This window comes from Leucopleurus acutus, assembly GCF_964270905.1.
Source record: "Leucopleurus acutus genome assembly, chromosome: 10".
NCBI lineage: Eukaryota > Metazoa > Chordata > Mammalia > Artiodactyla > Delphinidae > Leucopleurus > Leucopleurus acutus.
In genome coordinates, this window is record NC_139153.1 from 4,929,357 (window position 1) to 4,948,179 (window position 18,823).

General features: G+C 39.5%; 1 protein-coding gene across 4 annotated transcripts in view; it reads left to right on the top strand.

Moving 5' to 3' along the window:
- Positions 1 to 18,823, top strand: part of TMCC1 (transmembrane and coiled-coil domain family 1) — a 220,758-nt gene that overhangs the window by 133,561 nt on the left and 68,374 nt on the right. The window lies entirely within an intron of this gene.

Below are 18,823 nucleotides of genomic sequence, written 5' to 3' on the forward strand. Positions count from 1 at the left end.
ATGGATAAAGAAGATGTGGCACATATATACAATGGAATATTACTCAGCCATAAAAAGAAACGAAATTGAGTTATTTGTAGTGAGGTGGATGGACCTAGAGTCTGTCCTACAGAGTGAAGTAAGTCAGAAAGAGAAAAACAAATACCGTACGCTAACACATATATATGGAATCTAAAAAAAAAAAAAGTGGTCTTGAAGAACCTAGGGTCAAGACGGGAATAAAGACGCAAACCTACTAGAGAATGGACTTGAGGATACAGGGAGGCGGAAGGGTAAGCTGGGACAAAGTGAGAGAGTGGCATGGACATATATACACTACCAAATGTAAAATAGATAGCTAGTGGGAAGCAGCCGCACAGCACAGGGAGATCAGCTCGGTGCTTTGTGACCACCTAGAGAGGTGAGATAGGGAGGGTGGGAGGGAGGGAGACACAAGAGGGAGGAGATATGGGGACATATGTATATGTATAACTGATTCACTTTGTTATAAAGCAGAAACTAACACACCATTGTAAAGCAATTATACTCCAATAAAGATGTTAAAAATGTATATATATTATATATATATATAATATATATATATTTTTTACTAATGTGATTAACAGGTAAAAAAAAGTTTTAAAATCACTTGAAATAATTTTATTTTCTGTGTTGTTAACCTACCAACTTGATATTTGTCGGGCTTCTTTCATTTCACTTTTTACATTTAGAGGGTCTTTTCCCATTCTGATTTAATTTGATTTTAACATAACCACATAAAACATTTACATGCTTCCAAAGTCAAATCTGCAAAACAGGGTACATTCAGAGAAATCTAGCTTTTTAACTGTTCCCCACCCCATCTCCAGCTTTGCCTTTCCCATATCTGTTTTGCCTATGCTCCGCATAAATCTTTCTAAACTATGTCTCTCATAGTCTTAATCATGCCATACAATCTTCATTTGCCCCCTCCGTACTTGGAGTGAAATTCATATTCCTCAGCTTATTGTTTAACTCCCCTCATGACATAGCACCAATTAACCTAACTTCATTAGCCAGTGAGCCTAATGTTCAGCCAAATTGAATTGTTCCTTGTTTCCTATACAGGCTCCCATATTTGTTCACTCTTGTTTTTCACTCAGATTTTTATTACAGCCTGGATCACTTTATCGTCCCCTTCCCTTCGTAGCCCACCCCAATCACCTTATCCAGATCTTACCCATTCTTTAAGCCAAGATCAGATGCTTCCTTCCTATAATACCCCTCCTCTACCATTCTCACATTTCTTACTACAGTCGTGTTGATTTCTGAGAGTATCCTAGTCGGGGACCATTAGAATTAAGTATTAGAGCGAGTCATCAGAGATCCAGAGATTTTGATAAATCGTATTCTGGTAGTATCACACTGACAGAACACTAACAGCACAAACACTTTCTTAACTGATTCATCTAATCTCCCAAGGGCAGTGCCAGTGATACTTCTGTTATCCACATCTCTTCATTTTTGTTAGAGTGCTTAGACCAGAAATTTAATTTTAGGTTTAACCTAACTATAGTCCATCTTTTTATTCAAGTGTACAAATTGCAGTTGCAAATTCAGTTTTACTGTGTAGTATCCCTGAGCTCAAATTCAGAGTGGGTTCCCTATAGGTGTGGGAAATTTTTCACACTCTCTAGATTTTAGAATTAAAATCTGTAGCTTAGGAGTATTTTGATAGTGTTTAAAATATTGTCTCAAACCTGTGTTCTTTTTTTGTTTTTCTTTTTTTTCGGTACGTGGGCCTCTCACCGCTGCGGCCTCTCCCGTTGCGGAGCACAGGCTCCGGACGCGCAGGCTCAGCGGCCATGGCTCACGCGCCTAGCCGCTCCGCGGCACGTGGGATCCTCCCGGACCAGGGCACGAACCCGCGTCCCCTGCATCGGCAGGCGGACTCCCAACCACTGCGCCACCAGGGAAGCCCCAAACCTGTGTTCTTAATGCCTCAGTAAATACATCTACAGTTTTAAATTTTTTGCTCTTTCATTTAATTGGACCTGAGATAATTACAGAATCCCTTGGAGACCCAAATAGTTACCAACCTCAGGCAAAATTGTTCGCTTGCCAAGGACAGAATGTTTTCCTTTAATAATATAAGGGAAATGAAAGTTCCATTTTGCACCAAAAATGCGGTGCAGGATAGGTCCATTTGAATTCATGACAAACATAATAAAATGAGAAAGTAAAGAGTATGTTGGCTAAAATAATCCTTTGGTAATTATCACCTTATAGAAAGACCTTTAATTGCTAAAGGCAAAATATTCTTTGTTGCTTCTGATCCAGGCAGAGTTTCTGATTAATAATAAAGAGCATTTAAAAAATAAATTTTGCAGTTTTGTTCCCCTCTTTAAATCAGTGTAACTTAATGTGCCATAAGAAGAAAAGTGGTTTAATTATTCTTGGTTTATTTTTACCCCTGGTCAAGAGTAAATATGTGAAACTTTACATCATTTCCAGAGATTAGTGTAAGAACATAAGTGAGTGAGGTCTAATCTAGACTGCTTTATAAAAGAATCATATTTGACAGAGAGATGTGAAGTACTTGAAAGAAGAAAGGACAAAATTCCCAGCTCTTACCCCTGGTTCTCTATCTAAAAATCTGTCACATCCATTACCATTTACTTGTCTTTCCTCCCCTACTAGACTGTGAACTCTGTGAGGTCAGAAATGAGTCTGACTTCTCTGTTTATCCCCAGTGAATGCAGGGATGAATTGGGAGTCTAACCCTAGCCATACTGACAAGCTTCTGTTTAGCCTCAGGCAAGTCATAGTACAGCTCTGTCCTTATGCCTGTTTTCAAAAGGATTAAAGAGAAAATCGTAGTCTCTTAGAGATGGAAGAGACCTTAAAGAGTACATAATTCAACCCCTTATTTTGTGGATGAAAAAATCCTGCCTGCCTGGCTCTTCTAAATGTGAGAATAGAAATCCTTTGAACTAAATAAATAGCCGTGTTATATTTTATCCTGATTTTCTCTTGTGGGATAGATTAATTTCATTTGGGACTGTGGTGTAAAGCCTTAAACCAGATCCGTTTTCCTTTGCAATTTAGTCCTCAAATCTTATTCTTGAGTTAGAAAAAGAATGGCTGGTTTAAGTTTCTCAGGGCAGAGGACAATAGGAGAGGGAAAGAAACACCTATTCAGTAGGATTTATGATAAATCAAAACAAAATACCTAAACCTAGTTGCTTAAATCATTTATCTCTCACTAGGCACCTCTCACTAAACTTTTTTTTTGTTTTATAATAAACTCATGGACACATTAAGGTCCTTATGTCTAAATATGTGGGCATTTAAAAAAATGATTTTCAGAAGTTGTTTAGATTTGGGGACTTTAAAATTTTACTTTGTAATGAAATGTCTTCAAACTTATGAGGAAGAGCTGTGTCTTGGCATCTATTATAACAAACCCCAAGTGAACTGAAATATTTATTTATTCTTAAAATTAGGGAGTGATTATTTGCTTTTCAAAAGAAGGCTTCACTTTAAGAAAATATCCAAAAGAAGCAGTTATATGTGCTTCAACAAGAATGAACCTTAAAAATATGTTAAGGAAAAAAAGCCAATTACAAAAGACTACGTATTGTATGATTCCATTTATATGGAATATCCAGAATAGGCAAGTCTATAGAGACAGAAAGTAGATTTGTGGTTACTTAGGGCCAGGAGTGATGGGGGAATAGGAGGGTGATGGCTAAGGGGTACAGGGTTCCTTTTTGAGGTGAGGAAGATGTTCTAAGATTAATTGTGGTGATGGGTGCACATTTCTGTGAATATAAGGAAAATCATGGAATTGTACACTTTAAATGGGTGAACTATAATGATGTGTGAATTATATCTCAAAGTGATTTAAAAAAATATTTATCAAAAGAATTGTTTAGTGAACATTGTTATATCATCTAAATAACCATTTGATTTTTTGAGAGTAATGGCTAGCATTTGTTAATTGCCTATTATGTGCCAGGCATTGTGCTAAATACTTGAAAACCTACATTTTCTTACATTAGGTTTTAGTTTCCATACAGCTTTTCAGCAACACAGTCATCTTTGTATTCTCCATGCATACTAGCACAAAGCCTTACAAATGCCATAAGCTCAAAACATTTGGATGAATGACTATATATATGAATTTATGAACGCATGAATTTAGCACTCTGGCTTGGCATCCCAGGACATCAGAGTTTTGATTTCTCCTTTTCTTTTTGTCAGTCTAGTCTCAGACCTAGCAAGCAGTTTTAGCTCACATGGGGATTAATGATTGTATCAAATGGAAGAATTATTCTGATTTGCTTTTGCCGTTTCCACAGAAGTAAAGGAAGAAGAGGGCATTTATTGCATTGCCCTCCTTCTGTTTGTTCCTTATTTCGAGTAGTCAGCAACCCATCTTTAGCTTTCAGTCTTTATATTTACTTCTGGAAGTAGTGGTTTAATCTTCCTGTAGATCTTTTAAGGAGAACACTAGCCCAAACAAATTTGGCTTCAAGTATGCCTGAATCAGAGTCTGGGAAAATGCCTCTCAAAATCTTCTACATAGGTGATATTTTCTATTTTTTTGTTTCAGTTTCAGAATAGAAATGAGATTCCCAAACTCTTACAGTGAAGGTCACAGTTTCTTCTTACTTTTAGATAGTTGAATTAGGATAATTAGTTGGATGCTGACTAAATACACGAATAATATAGTTCAGCTCTGCAACCCAGGACCGTCTAGAATCCTGATGACCTCATATCCTGGTATAGATTGCTCTAATACTGTAATATGTATATTCCTTCGAATTCTGGGTCAACTAGAAGGTGCCTCTCTCCACAGCCTGTGCTGATGATTACTGAATTATGAGAAATTACAGTTTTATTCATTACTCATAGTTAATCCAAACTTGCCAGTCTTTTACACGTCACTTATTAAGAGTCAGGTAAACTTTTCCTTCTAGAATTCTAAAAATCTTGCATACTACGATGATGATTATAAAGCCCTCTGTCTTAGTCCATTCAGGCTGCTATACCAGAAAAAAAACATAGACTGGGTGGCTTATAAACAACAGAAATTTATTGCTCACAGTTCTAGAGTCTGGGAAGTCCAAGATTAAGTGCTGGCAGAATTCAGTTTCTGGTGAGAGGCTGCTTCCTCATATTCGGGGATCTTCTTACTATAACCTTAAATGATGGAAGGGGCAAGGAAGCTTTCTGTGGCCTCTTTTTAGTGCTGCTTTTGTAAGGACACTAATTTCACTCATGAAGTTTACGCCATCATGACCTAATCACCTCTCAAAGACCCCCACACACCTCCTAATACCATCACTTTGGGGTTTAGGGTTCAACATACGAATTGGCGGGGGGACACAAACACACCATAGGATCTCTCCCAGTTCCCACCCCGATAATTATTTTTATAAGAAAGTTATTTGCCAATAAATACTGGATCTTATGCTGAAAAATACCAATATTAAAAGCATTCTTTTCTACCCATTACTTCTTTTTTTTCCTCTCCATTTCTTAGAGTTTTAAAGCAGTTATTGTTCATAATAGGCTCTAACCATTTCATCACCTATTATAAGACTTGTGCCTGATTTCTTTTTTTTTTTTATTGAAGTATAGCTGATTTACAGTGCTGTGCCAATCTCTGCTGTACAACAAAGTGACTCAGTTATACACATATAGACATTCTTTTTTTTATATTCTTTTCCATTATGGTTTATCACAGGATATTGAATATAGTTCCCTGTGCTGTACAGTAGGCCCTTGTTTATCCATCCTATATATAATAGTTTACATCCCACACTCACAGTCCTTCCCTCTCCCACCCCCGCCCCTTGGCAACGACAAGTCTATTCTCTATGTCTTTGAGTCTGTTTCTGTTTTGTGGATAGGTTCATATGTGTCATATTTTAGATTCCACATATGAGTGATATCATATGGTATTTGTCTGACTTACTTCACTTAGTATGATAATCTCTAGTTGCATCCATGTTGCTGCAAATGACATTATTTCATTCTTTTTTATGGCTGAGTAGTATTCTGTTTTATATATATATGTACCACATCTTCTTCATCCATTCATCTGTCAATGGACATTTAGATAGTTTCCATGACTTGGCTATTGTGAATAGTGCTGCTGTGAACATAGGGGTGCGTGTATCTTTTTGAATTATAGTCTTGTCCAGGTATGTGCTCAGGAGTGGGATTGCTGGATCATTAAAACTCTTGCTCTGTGTCATAAAATTCCTGTTTTTAAGTAGAGGCCCAGGTTTTTGTTTTGTTTCCTGAGTATTTGAAATCTTGGAATTGAATCAGTAGTACAGTGTTGCAGGCTGCAACTTTTATCCATCTTTCACCTAAAATGGACCAAGCCAACCAGAGATAATTTAAAAATATTTTGGAGTATCTGAAAAGAATGATTTCTTTTGTGCTTGAATTGCTAAATGATTTATAATTCCATTTGCAGTTTTTTTAAAATTTCTGCTGTGATGTTTTTAAAATAAATTTATTTATTTATTTATTTATGGCTGTGTTGGGTCTTCGTTTCTTTGCGAGGGCTTTCTTCAGTTGCGGCGAGCAGGGGCCACTCTTCATCGCGGTGCGCGGGCCTCTCACTGTCGCGGCCTCTCCCGTTGCAGAGCACAGGCTCCAGACACGCAGGCTCAGTAGTTGTGGCTCACGGGCCCAGTTGCTCTGCGGCATGTGGGATCTTCCCAGACCAGGGCTCGAACCCATGTCCCCTGCATTGGCAGGCAGATTCTTAACCACTGCGCCGCCAGGGAAGCCCCCATTTGCAGTTTTCACCCCCACCTGTTGATTACAGTTCTGCCTGCAGGAACTGTATCAGCCTACTTTCCCTTTAGCATCTCATGAATTATTATTATCATAAGGAAGTGAGAAGTTTGACCATTGTTGTCACAACCAAACTGAAAGGAAGCGCTTAACTGTATAATGGCATTGGGGAAATTGTCAAAGCCTAGATGAAGGGAAACTTTGGTTCAACATTTAATTTACTATGATAGCTGGTCATGTTTAAAGCCTGAAGAGAGAATGTTTTGTAATCTTTATATTGAGGCCTAGAAAATCACCAGGTCTGTGCTTTCAACTGATCAGCAGTGGAGGCTGAGTAATGATGCTACTCTTCTAGGTATGGCAAACAGCGGAGATGGTAAATGTTACAGAGTTAAAAAAAAAAAAAATTCCAGTTTTGAAAGAATCCGTGTTTTTATGTATGAGAAGAGAAAAGTTGCTCATCATGTTTTGCTTATACTTTTTTTGTCTACCAGGAAGACTTCGACTTAAACTTTAGGTCTAGTTTTAGCAAGTGCTGTAATATTTAGTCTAAGTTTATGAATTATTTCTCTACTTACTTATATGGTAGTACATATTTACTTCTCCTTGTTTCAGTTGTCTTGTTTTGCTTCTTTTTTTAAAAAATATTTATTTATTTGGCTGTTCTGGGTCTTTAGTTGCGGCACACGGGATCTTCGTTGCAGTGTGCGGAATCTTTTGGTTGCTGCACACAGGCTCTTGGTTGCGGCATGCAGGATCTAGTTCCCTGATGGGGGATCAAACCTGGGCCCCCTGCACTGGGAGCGCAGAGTCTTGAGGACTGGACCACCAGGGATGTCCCTGTTTCTTATTGTAAACCATCTTTAAAAATATTTTTTAAGAACTGGGTTGGGGGCTTCCCCAGTGGTGCAGTGGTTAAGAATGCGCTTGCCAATGCAGGGGACACAGGTTCGAGCCCTGGTCCGGGAAGATCCCACATGCCACGGAGCAACTAAGCCCGTGTGCCACAACTACTGAGCCTGTGCTCTAGAGCCCACGTGCCACAACTAATGAAGCCCCCGCACCTAGAGCCTGTGCTCCGCAGCAAAAGAAGCCACCGCAATGAGAAGCCCACGCACTGCAACGAAGAGTAGCCCCCGCTCAGCGCAACTAGAGAAAGCCCGTTTGCAGCAACGAAGACCCAATGCAGTGAAAAATAAATAAAATAATAAACAAAATTACAAGAGGGAGGAGATATGGGGATATATGTATAGCTGATTCACTTTGTTATACAGCAGAAACTAACACACCATTGTAAAGCAATTATATTCCAATAAAGATGTTAAAAAAAATCATTGTGCCATAAAAAAAAAATTGAACTGTAGGGAAAATAAACTATTTATAAAATAAAATGAAACAAAAAGAGGGTGGGTAACTGAGGAACCTGTAAAAATTCATTTTTAAGAATCCTTTTGCAGCCTGCATTAATGGAGCATGCGTTCAGGGTTAAATTTATATTTTAGATTAGGCTTCAAGTATATGGGGGATTAACATTTTATTGAATGCCTGTTATGTGCCTAGAAGAAAAAGCTCTCATACATTAATTCATTTCATTCTCACAGCATTTATACAAAGTAAATATTATTCCTGTTTTACTGATGAGGAAACTGAGACTGAAATTCAAAAAGCTTGCCCAAGTTTACAAAACAAAGTAAGAAAGTAAGTAGGTGTTCTTTCTGCTCCTCCATACTATTATCTCCAACTGAGTACTGGTGACATGCTGGGCATTGCACAGATGCTGTTGCCACAGTGTTGAAAACAGCAGACACTTGCCCCTGTCCCCTTCTGTCTCAAAAAGAAGGTGAGGGGACTAAGTATATAGAATAATAAACCTGGTGTGACTTCATCTAATTTTAAAACTAGTGAGAATGTAAGTATTTCAGATATTCCTTACAGTGGTCCATTTTCTCTTTTAAGAATGCTGGGAATGCTTTATTGAATTTCCTTAGCCTTCCAATATCCTTATGGAAAAAACATTTATTATACAAATGCACAAGTAGTGTTGAGTGTAATTATGATTGTCTCCTTATCATCGAGTTTATTAGTGGAATCACTTTAGGACCAAGTTTTCTAACACTTGATATTACACAGTAGTCATCAGTCTGCATATTATTGAAAATTAAAACAGTTTTTAAAGCTACATGTATATTCATTAAATCTTCTCTAAGAGTACTTAATTTCTTTTCCTCCCTTTCAGGGATTTAAAAAATAGACAAAAAGAAGAGAGGTTCAGCCATGTCTGTCTCTTTGGGTAGAGAGGACATGCATGCTTTGTGCTCCTGAAGTGGAGAAAGAGAGACCAATACCCTTAGGATCCAGAACATCTGGCAACGCTGCCCTAGAGGCTACACACCACAACTGTAGATGTACAGGGTTTCCCATCAGGGCATTTGCTTTGAAGGGGGAGGATTCTTGTGGCAACAGCTGGGGTTAGAGAAATGTGAAGCTGCTCTTGGAAGAGGTCGAGCTACAGAGTGAAGCGCTCGGCTTTGGCACTGTGGCTGAGAAGCTGTTGGTGTTACTCTGATTATGAGCCCACAAGAGAAGGTGTGGAGTTGGTGCAGGACATGACAACAAAATGTTTTATAATCTCATGATACAAGCCAAAGAGAAGAGTGAGTTTCAAGAAATGTGAATGCATGTTTAAAACTGTTGGGAAATTTTTTTTCTCTGTTTTTTTTTTTTTTTTTTGTACTCCTGAATAGAAGAATTTTCCTACGAGATCAGTGTCTCCAGCACTAATAGCTGGTACCTTGAAATCTAGTTTAATTTGATTTAACACATGACAGTGAAGTGTGTGTTTTCTAAGAAATTTTATTCTCTTTATATTGTGTGATAATGGGGAAGTCTTGAAAATTCGTGCTGTGTTCTAAATGATTACCAAAAATTATCATACAAGTTGAAAGCACAGATAGGCTTTCTTTATAGGCTGGAAAAACCTAGGTGCAAATCCCTTCTTCTTTACTTATCAGTTCTGTTACCTTGAGCAAGTTTCTTATCCTCTCACCTTCATCTTTGAGTTGAAGATGGTGGTGGTAGCAACTTCCTCCTAGGGCTGTTATGAGATTATAGTGAATATGTGTAAAACTCTCAATATAGTAGTATACTAAGATTACATAATATGCTATTCTTATTTTTTTTAGAAAGTGGTGAAGATAAATGGGTTGTCTCAACTTAAAAATACTTGATTTTCTAAAAACTTCTACAACAAACCAGCCTCATTGCCACCTTCTACCTCTTTCCCTGAAGTTGCTACAAGAGCTCTCTCACTGGTACCTACTTGGTACCAGTGTTAAAGTTACAAGGTGAAATTAAGGTTAAATATCTTATCAGCAATGTAAGCATCCATTTTGCACCTAATTTAATTAGATACATGGAACACAACATTAGTCATATTTACTCTAGAGGTTTGGATAATTTCAAAGAAGCTTTTTAAAAGTCATACTCTTTGGTGTCACTAGAATTAAAGAGGCTTTTCACTGTGAACAGCTTCATTAGATGCTGTTATGACTGTAATTGTTTTTTAAAACAAATGAAACTTGGCAGTCGAAACCTACCAAAGTACAAGAAAAGCTTTGATTTCGGTTTTATGAAACAGTGAAAGTATTTTTTAAAACCTGAATTTTAAATAAGTTAATAAAATAAGTTAGTAAATAGCAACCAGGTTATGAGTTTTAAGTTTTTCTTAGAGTTTAGAAACTGAACTCAAAAATGCCTCTCTCACCCTCCATTATCTATGTTTTTATTTATTCATTCAATCAGTCAGTTATTCATTTATTTATTGCCTGCGTTGGGTCTTCGTTGCTGCGCACAGGCTTTTTTCTCTAGTTGCGGTGAGCGGGGGCTACTCTTGTTTGCAGTGCGTGGGCTTCTCATTGTGGTGGCTTCTCTTGTTGCGGAGCACAGGCTCTAGGCATGCGGGCTTCAGTAGTTGTGGCGCATGGGCTTAATTGCTCCGAGGCATGTGGGATCTTCCCGGACCAGGGATCAAACCCATGTCCCCTGCATTGACAGGCGGATTCTTAACCACAGCACCACGGGAAGTCCCTATCCATGTTTTTGAAGCTGTGATCAAGATTTTTTTCTTTATCGGGGCAGTGCATTTTGCAGACCATTTAACCTATTTACCAGTTTTTATACACTGAGCGAAACATACATACAGTTAATTTCCTTGGTCTGTACCATATAATAAAAAAGTAAATATAACTAACTCAGTGCCTATCACAATATCTGGCTCAGAGTAGGTATTTTATTATTCATTCGTGAAATGCTATGAGAGTTGGGAAAAGGATTTCCTGAAAGGGAACTCAGAGAAAGCTTCATGGGAGCATTGGCATTTGGGCCTTTAAGATCATGGTGATCTCGGATATAGAGAGAGTTAGAAGGGCATTCCAGGATGAGAGAGGTTCAGGAGCCAAGGCCCAATGGTGATGGATACCGTCCTAATGTATACGTTGTTTACAAACCATCCAGTTCTTTTGAGCTGCTGTCACAATGTGAATCTAAAGACATAGGAACAAAAATGAAGCTAGCAAGGTAGCTACCTTCCTTTAGGATAGGTAGAATAAAATGAAGCCTGTCCCTTGGGATTTGGTTTGTCATTTGAAGTAGGCCCCTCTATGAGAACATAGATCGAATAGCAAAGGTAACCAAGTGGCTTACCTTCTCTGAGCCTTAATTTCCTCATCTTTAAAAATGAGGCCAATGAATAGAGTGTGGGGTATTTTGAGGATTAAATGAAGTAATGTATATGAAGAGCCTAGTACTTAGAAGGTCACTATTCTTTTGGTGGTTATTGATAGTAGTAGTTGTATATATTATATATGTTTATATATAAATACATATATATCTTTTAAAATTTTTATTTATTTAGTTATTTGTTTTTGGCTGTGTTGGGTCTTCGTTGCTGTGCACGGGCTTTCTCTAGCTGCAGCAAGTGGGGGCTACTCTTCGTTGCGGTGCGCAGGCTTCTCATTGCGCTGGTTTCTTTTGTTGCAGAGCACAGGCTCTAGGTGCACAGGCTTCAGTAGTTGCAGCACATGGGCCCTAGAGCGCACGGGCTTTGGTAGTTGCGGCACATAGGCTCAGTAGTTGTGGCTCGCGGGCTCTAGAGTGCAGGTCAGTAGTTGTGGTGCACGGGCTTAGCTGTTCCCCGGCATGTGGGATCTTCCCAGACCAGGGATCGAACCCGTGTTCCCTGCATTGGCAGGTGGATTCTTAACCACTGTACCACCAGGGAAGTCCCGAAAGTAGTAGTTGTAATGAAAATAGTAACATGTTGTTTGGGATGAAAAGACATTTCGTTATCCAAAAGAATCAATGGTGCATTACAGCCTGACAGCTTTATGAGTATTTTCTAATTCCGGTGTCAATCACATATACTTCACAGTGCCATTTGTGTAATGTAAATACAACTTTGTTTTTCTTGTTTCATGATAAAATTTTTTACTCTGAATACTTTATATAACAGTAGAGGAGTAGCTGCATATTCCAAAGATTCACCATAATAGATACCATGAAGTACAATGACACTTTTCTACAGAAGCCTTTTATAGGAATGTTTAATTCTTTTTTTATTCCTTATCCCAGCCTCCCTAGAGTTCTCAACTGCTCATTAAGTTCAAATTTGTGCAAACTACAAGAAAATCTTTCTAAGAGAGTTGATTCAGCCAAGAATTTTATCATAAGAGACTTCAGAGATGAGGAAACTGGGGCTAATTGAGATTTGTCTGCACAGGTTATTTGTGCTAAAACTGGGATTGAGTTTGTTTTCTTCTCTCCCTGGCTAGGACTCTTTCTTTGGTATATACCATGCTGTCTGTAATCAAGTACATCTATGCAGTAAATCTGTATTGATCTTAAGAGTTGGGGTGGCCGAGGAGGGCACAAGTCCTGTTAGGAGTATTTCATCACAGAATGATTTTTAAGTTTTAACAGCTTTTCAACAAGTTTTAACAGTTTTTTAAAAGTATAATCACATACTCTAAAATTCACCCATTGAAGCTCTACAATTCTATGATTTTTACCTTTTTCAGAGTTTTGCAACCATCACCACAATTAATTTTAGAACATTCTTATTACCCAAAAAAGAAACCCCATACATCTTAGCCATCACTGCCCAATCTTCCCATTCACCCCACCCCTAGGCAACCACTAATCTAGTTTCTGTATCTATATATTTGCATGTTCTGGACATTTTATACAAATCAAACCATAAAATATATGGTCCTTTGTGACTAGCTTCTTTAATTTAGCATACTGTTTTCAAGATTATACTGTGTGGGGCTTCCCTGGTGGCGCAGTGGTTGTGAGTCTACCTGGCAGTGCAGGGGACACTGGTTCAAGCCCTGGTCCGGGAAGATCCCACATGCTGCGGAGCAACTAAGCCCATGCGCCACAACTACTGAGCCTGCATTCTAGAGCCCACGAGCCATAACTACTGAAGCCCCTGCACCTAGAACCTGTGCTCCACAACAAGAGAAGCCACCGCAATGAGAAGCTCGCGCACTGTGCAACACCCGCACACCGCAAGAGTAGCGCCTGCTTGCTGCAGCTAGAGAAAGCCCGTGCACAGCAACGAAGAACCAACACAGCCAAAAATAATAAATAAATAAAAATAAATAAATTTATAAGATTATACTGTATGTTGTATATCAGTATTTCCTTATTATTGCCAAATAATATTCAATTATATGGATATATCACATTTTACATATTCATCAGTTGATGGACATTTGAGTTGTTTCTACTTTTTTGATACAATGAATAATGCTGTTGTGAATATCTGTGCACAAGTTTTTGTATGGACATTTGTCTTTATTTCTCTTGGGCATGTACCTAGGAGTGGAATTGTTGGATCATTTCGTAACTCTATTTAATCATTTGAGGAACTGCCAGACTGTTTACCAAGGGACTGCACCATTTTACATTCCTACCAGCAGTCTATGAGGGTTCTATTTTCTCTACCTTCTCACCAATTCTAGTTATTGTCTGTCTTCTTTATTATCGCCATCCTAGTTAGGTATGAAGTGGTATCTCATTGTGGTTTTGATTTGCATTTCGCTAATGGCTAATGATGTTGAGCATCTCTTCATGTGCATATTGGCCATTTGTCAGTCTCCTTTTGAGAAATGTCTCTTCAGGTCCTTTGCCCATTTCTAAATTGGGTTTTCTCTCTAATATTTAGTTGTAATGGTTCTTTATATAATCTATGTACAAGTTCCTTATAACGCTTATGAGTTGCAAACATTTTTTCCCATTCTGTGGGTTGTCTCTTCAGTTTCTTAATGGTGTCCTTTGAAGTTTGGTCTGTTTTATCTATTTTTTTTCTTTTGTGGCTTATGCTTTTGGTGTCATATCTAAGAAACCATTGACTATATCCAAGGTCATGAAGATTTACACCCATGTTTTCTTCTAAGAGTTTCATAGTTTTAGGTCTTACATTTAGATCCTCGATTCATTTTGAGTTAATTTTTGTATATTGTGTGAGGAAGAGTCCAACTTCATTCTTTTGCATGTTGATAGCCACTTGTCCCAGTATCATTTGTTGAAAAGACTGTTGAGTTGTCTTGGCAAAGGAAATGATTCTTAAGCATTGTTTTAAAAGGAGAGATGTAAATGGCAGAAATGAAAGAATTCTGATCTGGCTTCTAGGTAAATTATGTGAAGAGTGTGAGGTCAAGATATTTAGACCAGGGACTTCCCTGGTGGTCCAGTGGGTAAGACTCCGCGCTCCCAATGCAGGGGGCCTGGGTTCGATCCCTGGTCTGGGAACTAGATCCCACATGCATGCCACAACTAAGAAGTCTGCATGCTGCAACAAAGATCCCACATGCCACAACTAAGACCTGGCACAGCCAAAAAAATAAATAAGTAAAATAAATATATTTTTTAAAAAAAGATATTTAGATCAGAGGGTCCTTTCCCCGTGGCAGACCGTTGGAAACCGTAAGTAATAGATGAGACATCTGCTGAGGAGGAATTACAGTGTTGGAATTACAGAGTTAAGTTGTAGTGTTAGAAGTCTATCAAGAAATGACCTGGGCTTCCCTGGTGGCGCAGTGGTTGAGAGTCCGCCTGCCAATGCAGGGGACACGGGTTTGTGCCCCGGTCTGGGAGGATCCCACGTGCTGCGGAGCGGCTGGGCCCGTGAGCCATGGCCGCTGAGCCTGTGCGACCGGAGCCTGTGCTCCGCAACGGGAGAGGCCACAACAGTGAGAGGCCTGCGTACCGCAAAAAACAAAAGAAATGACCTGATGGTCTTAACTTCTTTTGTTGAAGTAAGTCATGGAATCTTCAGTTATTAAGATGAATGTACAGAGAAACTTTGAGAGAACTTTAAGTATGCAAAAGCTGCTGTAAATTTATAAGATAAAGCCAATGTAGAAAAAATAAATGACAGAGCTAGAGCATGAGAAATATAATTTATAATTTTATTTCCTCCAAGTAAACACAGAAGCACAGAAATGGATGCAAATAACTGAATGGCAAAATAGTGGAAAGAATGTTAGTGAAGGCCTGTACTCGCGGGTGGCGGGAGCCGGGAGCCGGGAGCCGGGAGCCGGGAGCCGGGACCCCGGCGCTCCTGCCTTAGTGGTTCCAGGATGCAGGCGCCTCCCAGGGCCGAGAGGAGCTGAACAGCCTCGTCCTGCTGGCCAAGGAACTCGTCATCACGGACAGCGGCGCAAACCAACCCCAACCCTACCTTGACTGGGCTCTTAACTTGCACCACCACCACCACCCCATCACCCAGACCTCGCTGCCAGGCTCGGATCCTCCTGGTCCCACTCATGTCACACACACAAAGCCAAAGCAAGCCCTCCCCCTCCCCCACCCCCGCCACTGGCACTGGAAGCAAGAGAGTCCCAGTGGCCACACAGAAAAAACGGAAAGAGAAATGGGTGCCATGAGTAACAGAAAATCAGTTGTTGTTGTTGTTGTTGTTGTTTTCGGTACGCGGGCCTCTCACTGTTGTGGCCTCTCCTGTTGCGGAGCACAGGCTCCGGACGCGTAGGCTCAGCGGCTATGGCTCACGGGCCTAGTATCTCCGCGGCATGTGGGATCTTCCTGGACCGGGGTACGAACCCGTGTCCCCTGCATGGCAGGCGGACTCTCAGCCACTGTGTCGCCAGGGAAGCCCCAAAAATAAGTTTTTAAAAGGTGCTTTAGGGCTTCCCTGGCGGCGCAGTGGTTAAGAATCCGCCTGCCAATGCAGGGGACACGGGTTCGAGCCCTGGTCCAGGAAGATCCCACATGCTGCGGGGCAGCTAAGCCCGTGCGCCACAACTACTGAGCCTGCACTCGAGAGCCTGTGAGCCACAACTACTGAGCCCACATGTTGCTACTGAAGCCCGCACACCTAGAGCCCATGCTGCGCAACAAGAGAAGCCACCACAATGAGAAGCCTGCACACCGTAACGACAAGTAGCCCCTGCTCAACTAGAGAAAGCCCGCGCAGCAACGAAGACCCAATACAGCCAAAAATCAATTTAAAAACAAAAAAAAATGTTAGTGAAGAGTCAAAATTCCTCCATTCTAATCCTAACCTACACTATTTATGTAACCTTGAGTAAGTCAGTCTTCAGAATAGTAGCTGATAGCGACTTCCCTGGCGGTCCAGTGGTTAAGACTTCACCTTCCAATGCAGGCGGTTCGGGTTCCATCCCTGGTCAGGGAGCTAAGTTCCCATGTGCTTCGGGGCCAAAAAACCCAAAACATAAAACAGAAGCAATGATGTAACAAATGCAATAAAGACTTTAAAAATGGTCCACATCAACAACAACAACAAAAATCTAAAAAAAAAAAAGAATAGTAGGTGATATTTACAGAGGCCCTACCATATTCTGGACCTTGTACAAGCCTCAATCTCCTTTTTTGTAAAATGGAGATTATATTGAATTAATTACTTTGAAAACTTCCATAAAGAGCCATGTACATAGAAGAGATAATTCTTGAAATTTGGTTTTATTCACTGTAGTAGTAGTAGCATCTGATAGTATGTGTGTCAGTGCTCAAAACAATTCTGAAGGGTGTGCTGTATTCTTATTTTGATGAAGAAACTGATGTTCAGTGGTTATGAAAGTTGCACAGTCAGGAATCAGTAGAGTCATGTTTCTAATCCAGTTCTGCCTGATTTCTTTACACCACCTTGACTTTGTCTTGAAAGATAGTAGATCCTGGTGGGCAGAGGAGGGGGAAGGAATAGGGTAGCACCAGTGAGATTTAATTTATTATATATGAAAGCTTAAGATGTAGTTCCAAAGGGATGATTCCAAAGTCCTGAGATTGGTGATCTCAGTGGTGAGGTGGAACACTACCACGTGTTAATAAGGTCATAGGTATATCCCATTTGATTAACTTGTAAGTCCCAGAAGAGCTAAATGTTATGAAGCACAGTCATATAATAGTTTATCCATGTGTCTTCTGGAATCTTGGACATTTTTCTTCAGGAGACAGGGAGGACAGAACACTGGTGAGGTAATGAAGTCTGAGTGGAAAACAGAGGTGAGTACAAGAGGCCAAAATAGTACTATAGTTTGTGGAGATGGGTAGACTTTGCTTTGAACCAAGAGGATGTCACTTCTTAGAATTAATTCTCATATTCATTCCCTTTGAAGACCCTTCTCACCCCACCAATAAAATATCTATGATTAATTTCCAAATATGGAACTAAGCAGGTCTTGAGTGCTTCATAGCTTTGATCTCTCAGCTCTTTTCACACTTCTTATCCTTCCCATGGTTGAGTTGAGAAATATTGTTTGGAAATATAAGACTAATAGACCAGAAAAAGAGTATAGAAAGACCAGAAAAGAATACAAGAGCAGAACAGTTTTTATTCATTGATTTATCCTGTGCCATTTTCTTCTTGACAACAAGTGCAAAGTTCAAGCTTTAGTTGTCATGCTGCTGCTGCTGCTGCTGCTGCTCCTGCTACTGCTACTAAATTAACAAGCAGTAGACATGCTTCTCTTTGATGCAGTTTATCTGTTGGAGATGTCGTCAGCTGCCACAGGGGAAGCAAGAACTTTGAACTCTCATTCTGATTTGCAAACTTTCAGTTTCTGCATAGAAATCCATGGTGATTGGTGTCTATGAGAATACATCTGTGATGCAAATATGAATAGAAAAGGTAGCTAATATACATTGGGCTCATGCTTTATGTGAGGCAGTCTGAAGCACTTGAAGAGGAAGTAAGAGTCTCCGAAATTATGAAGGCCTGAGTTGTTTTCATTAATACTGTTGTGCTTCTCAGAAATGGCAGAACTGGGATTCAGAAGAAAACTTGAGAGACATTTGAGAGAAAGCTGATGCTGTGTGCTAATTTTGCATGTGCATGTGTGTGTTCATGTGTTCCATCACTCTGAAAGACTGCCTTGTTAGTCACACCTAACCCCACCATTAATGCATAATTCATAATTCATTCTTTTCACCATAGTTTTGTCTTTTTGAGAATGATAAAAGGATTGCGTCACTTTTGGTCTAGAGTGAAACTTTCATAATGTAAGGGAGACCACAAAATGTAAAGGATTATATACATTGTCCTATGTTTTTTCTTGACAGAAATTCCATCTTCTGGTTCCTTTTTCTATTTAGGACTTTTTTTGTGTGTTCCCCTTATTTCAGGGAAGAATTTCTAACAGTACAATTGTATACATTCTTGGTGACCTAAAAAGAAACAATAATATGCATTAGGTTCGTAGCAACCTCTGCTTTTTGGGTGTATGTGAGAAATGAAGTTTTTTAACCATACCTTAAGTTCCAGCATATATCTATTACCAGAAATATTTTTTCAGAATATTCTCCCTTCTTCCTTGTAAAGTCACAGAGAACTTTTGGGGCTCCTCAGCTAGGTCACAGTGGCCAAAAGACTGTGCCTCGTCTTAGAATAGAATCAGTATATTATTTGTGATACAAAACAAAGTAACCAATAGTTCTTCAGATTCCCACTTCCTGTTCATTTCCTCCAGACACAAAATAGGTTTGAGGAAAAAAGTATTTTCCTGAT